This window comes from Triticum urartu, chromosome 1 (assembly GCF_003073215.2).
Source record: "Triticum urartu cultivar G1812 chromosome 1, Tu2.1, whole genome shotgun sequence".
Taxonomy (NCBI): domain Eukaryota; kingdom Viridiplantae; phylum Streptophyta; class Magnoliopsida; order Poales; family Poaceae; genus Triticum; species Triticum urartu.
Window position 1 is genome coordinate 298,824,898 of NC_053022.1, and position 8,747 is coordinate 298,833,644.

An 8,747-nucleotide genomic window follows, 5' to 3' on the forward strand; every position below is an offset into this window, starting at 1 on the left:
TGGTGAACGGTCAAAGAATCAAACATTATATCTCAGGTAATCCCATAAATGTTGAAACTAAGGTTATTGAAACTGTCACCCCGGAGGAATACACAAGGGACACTTTCCAGAATGTTTCAGGCTCCGAAAAGGAATAGGTATGAGGTACGGTAAGTAAACCGACTCCAAAACAGTTCTAACAGCAATTTTTCTCTGTTTTGGAATATTTAAGAAAATGGGAAATTAAGAAGCAGTCCGGGAAGGACACAAGGCTTCCACGAGGATGGAGGGCGCGCCCCTGCCTCGTGGGCACCTCCTGTGCTCTCTGGACTCCGTTTTCTTGCACGATACTTCTTTTGGTCGGTAAAAAATCATTATATGATCTCCCGAAGGTTTTGACCACCGTACCACGCAAATATCCTCTGTTTTTGTTTCGAGCTATTTTTCTGACAGATCTAGATCACCATGACGTCTCCAAGTGCCCCAAGGACAAGTTCTTCGAGAAGCTCATCAACCCCTACCTCGCGGAAGTGCTGCAACATCCTCAAACCATTGAGATGCGTGAGGGGTTGCTGCACATCCGCGATGTTGAAGGACCAAGGAGGACCGGAAGCATGGAGATGAGGCTCAAGGCAATGGAGCAACAAGTTTTCAAGTGCCAGGAGATGGTGGAACATGGACTCGACGCCAATCATATATTGATCACGGAGCTCCTCAACAACCACAAGCTAGATGCCAAGAACATTGGGGAGACCATCTTCAAGCTTCATGAGAAAATTGAGCGCCTCCAAGCCCAGATCTATGACCTGCAAAACCAAAACTGTGAGTATGAATATAGATTCAAGAGGATGAGTTTAGCTGCAGATTTGAGGATCCCGGAGACTCGATCATCCTTTTACGATCATGAGCCTATGCCTTGGAAGATGGACGACAAGCCTATGTCATCTACAACTCCATCATCACCATCATCTTCTTCACCAACAAAGAAGAACTGGGTATCTGGTATGGGCACTCCCCTTGGCAACTGCCAAGCTTGGGGGAGGTACCCCCGTATCGTATCACCATCACACTCCTATCTTTACCATTTTTCTTAGTTTGATCCTTTTGGTTATATCTTGATCTAGTAGAATAAAGTTTTACTATGATCTAGTTTTGAGTTTTGCTTTATGATCCTTCTATGTAGTCGAGTCCGTGAGCTATATATAATAAAAGATTAGTTTCAAGTCAAGGGCTTTGATTATCTTTCTATGATCTTGAGGGAATAAAAAAGAAGGGGAGAGAAAAGAATAAAAAGAAGTAAAGAGATCATATGGATCTTATGGAGAGTAATGACTTCACATATAAAGAGTATGATGAATAAAAGTTGTTGAGAGTTGACAAACATAGTTTTGGTCATCATTGCAATTAATAGGAAGTAATAAAGAAAGAGAGGTTTTCACATATAAATATACTATCTTGGACATCTTTTATGATTGTGAGCACTCATTAAAATATGACATGCTAAAAAGTTGATGTTGGACAAGGAAGACAAGGTAATGGGTTATGCTTTCTTACATCCGAAATAAATTATATTGTCAAGGATCATCCAACATGTTGATCTTGCCTTCCCCCCTCATGCTAGCCAAATTCTTTGCACCAAGTAGAGATACTACTTGTGCTTCCGAATATCCTTAAACCCAGTTTTGCCATGAGAGTCCAGCATATCTACCTATGGATTGAGTAAGATCCTTCAAGTAAGTTGTCATTGTTGCAAGAAACAAAAATTGCTCTCTAAATATGTATGATTTATTAGTGTGGAGAAAATAAGCTTTATACGATCTTGTGATGTGGGACAAATAAAAGCGACGGACTGCATAATAAAGGTCCATATCACAAGTGGCAATATAAAGTGATGTTCTTTCGGATTAAGATTTTGTGCATGCAACCATAAAAGCACATGACAACCTCTGCTTCCCTCTATGAAGGGCCTATCTTTTAGTTTTGTCTTTTACTTCATACAGGAGTCATGGTGATCTTCACCTTTCCTTTTTACATTTTATCCTTTGGCAAGCACAATGTGTTGGAAAGATCCTAATATATATAGCTAATTGGATGTGAGTTTTCATGAACTATTATTGTTGACATTACCCTTGAGGTAAAAGGTTGGGAGGCAAAACTATAAGCCCCTATCTTTCTCTGTGTCCGATTGAAACTTCATACCCATAAATATTGCGTGATTGTTAGATATTGTGAAAGACTAAATGATAGTTGAGTATGTGGACTTGCTGAAAAGCTCTTATATTGACTCTTTCTGATGTTATGATAAATTGCAATTGCTTCAATGACTGAGATTATAGTTTGTTAGTTTTTAATGAAGTTTCTGATTCATACTTGAAATTGTGAATGCATTGTTACTTTAGCATAAGAAATCATATGACAATATATATATATATATGTGTGTGTGTGTGTGTGTGTTGCTGTTATAAGAATGATCATGATGCCCTCATGTCCGTATTCTATTTTATCGACACCTCTATCTCTAAACATGTGGACATATTTTTCGATATCGGCTTCCGCTTGAGGACAAGCGAGGTCTAAGCTTGGGGGAGTTGATACGTCCATTTTGCATCATGCTTTTATATCGATAATTATTGCATTATGGGCTGTTATTACACATTATATCACAATACTTATGCCTATTCTCTCTTATTTCACAAGGTTTACATGAAGAGGGAGAATGCCGGCAGCTGGAATTCTGGGCTGGAAAAGAAGTAAATTTTAGAGACCTATTATGCACAACTCCAAAAGTCCTGAAACTTCACGGGAGCACATTTTGGAATATATAAAAAATACAGGCGAAAGAATTTACCATAGGGGGCCCACACCCTGGCCACGAGGGTGGGGGCGCGCCCTACCCCCTGGGCACGCCCCCTGTCTCGTGGGCCCCCTGTCAGGCCCCCGGTGCCCATCTTCTGCTATATGAAGTCTTTTGTCCGAGAAAAAAATCATAAGAAAGCTTACGGGATGAAACTCCGCCGCCATGAGGCGGAACCTTGGCGGAACCAATCTAGGGCTCCGGCGGAGCTGTTTCGCCGGGGAAACATCCCTCCAGGAGGGGGAAATCATAACCATCGTCATCATCATCGATCCTCTCATCGGGTGGGGGTCAATCTCCATCAACATCTTCACCAGCACCATCTCATCTCAAACCCTAATTCATCTCTTGTATCCAATCTTTGTCTCAAAACCTCAGATTGGTACCTGTGGGTTGCTAGTAGTGTTGATTACTCTTTGTAGTTGATGCTAGTTGGTTTATTCGGTGGAAGATCATATGTTCAGATCCTTTATATGCATATTAATTCCCCTCTGATTATGAACATGAATATTATTTGTGAGTAGTTACATTTGTTCCTGAGGACATGGGAGAAGTCTTGCAATAAGTAGTCATGTGAATTTGGTATTCGTTCAATATTTTGATGAGATGTATGTTGTCTATCCTCTAGTGGTGTCATGTGAACGTCGACTACATGACACTTAACCATTGTTTGGGCCTAGAGGAAGGAATTGGGAAGTAATAAGTAGATGATTGGTTGCTAGAGTGACAGAAGCTTAAACCCTAGTTTATGAGTTGCTTCGTAAGGGGCTGATTTGGAACCATATGTTTCATGCTATGGTTAGGTTTACCTTAATACTTCTTTTGTAGTTGCGGATGCTTGCAATAGGGGTTAATCATAAGTGGGTTTCTTGTCCAAGGAAGGGAAATACCCAAGCATCGGTCCACCCACATATCAAATTATCAAAGTACCGAACGCGAATCATATGAACATAATGAAAACTAGCTTGACGATAATTCCCATGTGTCCTCGGGAGCGTTTTCCTTTATATAAGAGTTTGTCCAGGCTTGTCCTTTGCTACAAAAAGGATTGGGCCATCTTGCTGCACCTTATTTACTTTTATTACTTGTTACCCCTTACAAATTACCTTATCACAAAACTATCTATTACCGATAATTTCAATGCTTGCAGAGAATACCTTACTGAAAACTGCCCATCATTTCCTTCTGCTCCTTGTTGGGTTCAACACTCTCACTTATCGAAAGGACTACAATAGATCCCCTATACTTGTGGGTCATTACATGGTGCTTCTTCAGAGTTTTCAATAATTTCTCTTCTTCCTGCTCTGAATGGTTAACACTAATAATAATAGGATATATCTTCTTTTCATCAAGATAAGCCTATTTAAGAGTATCAGGTAATGGTTTCAGCTCAAACACGGGATCACCCTTGGGTGGAGGAGGATCCCCTAGATTTCAACAGGCAAGTTGTGTTACAAAATAGGTCCTTGTTTAAAGAATACTTCATCTATTTCCCTTCTTTCATTCATAAACATATCATTTTCATGGTCTAGCAAATATTGTTCTAAAGGATCATTAGGAGGCACAACAATAGAAGCAAGACCAATAATTTCATCTTTACTAGGCAACTCTTTATCATGGGGTTGTCTATGAAATTTAGCAAAATTAAAATCATGAGACATACCCCCCAAAACCAACGGTAACAATATCCTTTTTGCAGTCTATCTTAGCATTAACAGTATTCAAGAAGGGTCTACCAAATATAATGGGACAAAAGTCATCTTGTGGGGAACCAAGAATAAAAAAATCAGTAGGATATTTAACTTTCCCACACAAGACTTCAACATCTCTAACAATCCCAATTGGTGAAATAGTATTTCTATTGGCAAGATTAATTGTAACATCAATACCTTCCATCTCAGCAGGTGCAATATCATGCATAATTTCTTCGTATAAGGAATGAGGTATTGCACTCGCACTAGCACCCATGTCACATAAGCCATGATATGCTATTTTAACAGAAACAACAGGCATGCCTACAATAGGTCTATGTTTATTTTTAGTATCGGGTCTAGCAATTCTAGCAGCTTTGTCACAGAAGTAAATAACATGCCCATCAATATTATCTACCAAGAGATCTTTAACCATAGCAATACTAGGTTCAAATTTAATTTGCTCAGGGGTGTAGGTGTTCTAGCATTACTCTTACGAACCACAGTTGGAGCTTTAGCATGATCCTTTATTCTAACAGGGAAAGGTGGTTTCTCAATATAAGTGGTAGGAACAATAGGATCAACATTATAAGTGATAGTGTTTTCTTAAACTTTATTAGGTTCAACTAGTTTTACTTCAATGGGAGGATGATATTTAAACCACTTCTCCTTGGGGAGATCAACATGAGTAGCAAATGATTCACAGAAAGAAGCTACTATCTTAGAGTCAAGTCCATATTTAGTGCTAAATTCACGAAAAGCATCGGTATCCATAAAAGATTTAACACAATCAAACTTAGGTGTTATGCCTGACTCCTTACCCTCATCGCGTTACCAATCTTCAGAGTTGCGTTTAATTCTTTCCAATAAATCCCATCTGAATTCAATAGTATTCATCATAAAAGAACCAATACAAGAAGTATCGAGTATGGAGCGATTATCGAGAGAAAGTCGAGCATAAATTTTTTGAATAATAATTTCTCTTGAGAGCTCATGATTGGGGCATGAATATAACATTGACTTAAGCCTCCCCCAAGCTTGAGCGATACTTTCTCCTTCGCGAGGCCAAAAATTATCTTATATTTACTAATTGGAAGCAGCATTAGAGCCTCCATGTCGGTGTCAAAATCGGCGGATCTCGGGTAGGGGGTCCAGAACTGTGCGTCTAGGCCGAATGGTAACAGGAGGTAGGGGACATGATGTTTTACCCAGGTTCGGGCCCTCTTGATGGAGGTAAAACCCTACGTCCTGCTTGATTGATATTGATGATATGGGTATTACAAGAGTAGATCTACCACGAGATCAGAAAGGCTAAACCCTAGAAGCTAGCCTATGGTATGATTGTATGTTATGGTTGTTGTCCTATGGACTAAAACCCTTCAGTTTATATAGACACTAGAGAGGGTTAGGGTTACACAAGGTCGGTTACAAAGGAGGAAATATCCATATTCGTATTGCCTAGCTTGCCTTCCACGCCAAGTAGAGTCCCATCCGGACACGAGACGAAGTCTTCAATCTTGTATCTTCATAGTCTGACAGTCCGGCCAATGGAGATAGTCCGGCTATCCGGAGACCCCCTAATCCAGGACTCCCTCAGTAGCCCCTGAACCAGGCTTCAATGACGATGAGTCCGGTGCGCAGTATTATCTTCGGCATTGCAAGGCGGGTTCCTTCTCCGAATACATCACAGAAGAATTTGAATACGAGGATAATGTCCGACCCTGCAAAATAAGTTCCACATTCCACCGTAGAGAGAATAATATCTTCACAGATCTAATTTGCTGGCCTGTTTTGGCAACATGACGTTATGTCACGGCCCGGTGATTATTCGAACCATTTCTTTTAACCAGCCCTGCACATAACGCGAGGCAGTTTTTCGACACGTCTTGTCAAAGCAGAGATCATGTCCCCTTATTACGGGATTCTCATCAATACGGGCGTGGGTAAGCCAACCGCGCCATCAATTGCGGTGCTTGGGGGATAAGCGAGTTTTACCAGGCAAGTGGGGACGCTTAGCTTCGTCCGCCCATATAAAGGGATAAGGATTCACCTTTCTATCCATGCCTTCTTCCTCCTTTGCTCATCTGTTCTCGCACACTCGAGCTCTAGCGCCCAAGTCCGCACTTCCCACCTCGACCTTCTCCGATCTTGTCCAGAGCGGGAGGCAAGTGGATGGTCTCCTCCGTCACGGAGGGAGACATCAAGAAACTGAGGAGAGCCGGATACCTGCCCGACGACATCGCGCACCGGCTCCCAAATGAGGGGCAGCTCATCCCCACCCCCAGGCCCCATGAGAGGGTAGTATTCCTCACCCATTTCCTCCGTGGACTGGGATTCCCTCTCCATCCATTCATCCGGGGGCTCATGTTCTATTATGTCCTGGATTTCCATGATCTGGCCCCGAACTTCGTCCTCAACATCTCGGCGTTTATCATCGTGTGCGAGGCCTTCCTCCGCATCAAGCCCCACTTCGGCTTATGGCTGAAGACCTTCAATGTCAAGCCGAAGGTGGTGGGCGGCCGCGAGGCGGAGTGCGGAGGTGCCATGGTGGGCAGGATGCCCAACATAACATGGCTCGAGGGTTCCTTTGTGGAAACCATAAAGGGGTGGCAATCGGGGTGGTTCTATATCACCGAGCCGCGCGACCCTGCATTGGCAGCGGCCCCCAAGTTCCGATCTGGCATCCCCACGCGGCTCACTTCCTGGAAAGAGAAGGGCCTGTCCTGGGGTAATTCGAAAGAGCTGACCGGACTCCAAACATGTATTCAAAACATGGTGGACAAGAAGCTCAAGCTTGTCAACATAGTCCAGGTTATGCTCATCCGCCGGATACTCCCGTGCCAACAACGGGAGTTCAACTTGTGGGAGTTCAATCCGGCACAGCACCGAACTCTGAACGGGCTCTTCGACACGACTCATGAAGACGCCTGGAGGGTGCTGTTCAAAAGCGCCGAGGTCCCTCCCCCTATGACGGAGGATCGCGGATTCAGCGTGAAGCGCCAAGCCAGTGCGGTAAGCTGCTTTACCTTTCACATGATACTTATTTTTTCATATAGATTGACTCTATGCGGGATCTAAACTCCCGTTCCTTTGACAGGACTGGCAGAAGATGGCCGGACAGATCGACTGTCCGGCTCCTTTGCCCGAAGGCCTCGCAGACCCTCTTGTGGCGAAGATGTTGACTCCAGCCCCTTATACGGTGCCGGAGAAGACCAAGAAGGCCAAGGGAACTCGAAAGAGTTCCCGACGCCAGGCGTCGTCGGACTCACCGTCCGATGATTCTGCGGCGCACTCTTCCCCTGAAAACGAGGAAGAAGAAGAAGATGCTCCCCCACCGACTGGGGGAGACAGGAAAAGGAAGGCCGCCCCAACTAGGGGGGCCCAAGGGTCCAAGAAGGGAAGGACTCTCCTTCCAGATAGCTCCACCGCCGCCGATGAAGGCGAAGACGAGTGGTTGCCCAGGGCCAAGCCCCCGGGGAGATCATAAGTATTCGGATACCAAAGTAACCCATAGGATTCCTTTGTCGCACTGCTTTCCCTAACGCCGAACACAATTATGCAGGCCGCCCCGAGCCAGTATCGATGTATCGTCGGACGGCTCCTTGGGCTTGTCGGACATGGATAGCGATCCAGTCCCGACCGCCACCTCCCCTCATCCTGCCGACGACACCGAGGTGTTGTATAGAGAGGCACTGGATCGAGGGGAGACAGTCCCGGAGGCGCCTCAAGGCGACCTTCCGGACTCCGGGAGCCGCGGGGACGGGGCTCCGAGAGCTCCGAGTTCGGCCCTCAGCCGAACACCATGCCGGACCCTCCAGCTGTTCCGGGCTCGGGCAGGCGGTCCCCTTCTAAGAGGGGCAAGACGCCTGTGCCGGCGACCTTTGTCCATCCAGAGGCACCGGACAATCTGCTGGAAGCGCTTCGTAGCACTTCCATCGACGAGGAGCACCGTACTATCATGAGTGCGGTGATCCAGAAGGTTCAGTCCGCCAAGAGCGGATTGACTGAAGCCTGTGCCAGCCTTCTAACAGGCTTTGAGGTAAGTGTTTCAAAATGTAGTAGAAATATTACCGCATAGACAATAGCCCCTGATGCTTTGTTCGGTGTTCACAAAGAAAAGCCGAACAGAGGATCAAATAATATCGCAAGAGTCTAATATAAGTATGTCAATATGCATATGCAGGCTTCGCTGCTGACATCTGCCGCACTAACTGCGGAGGTCG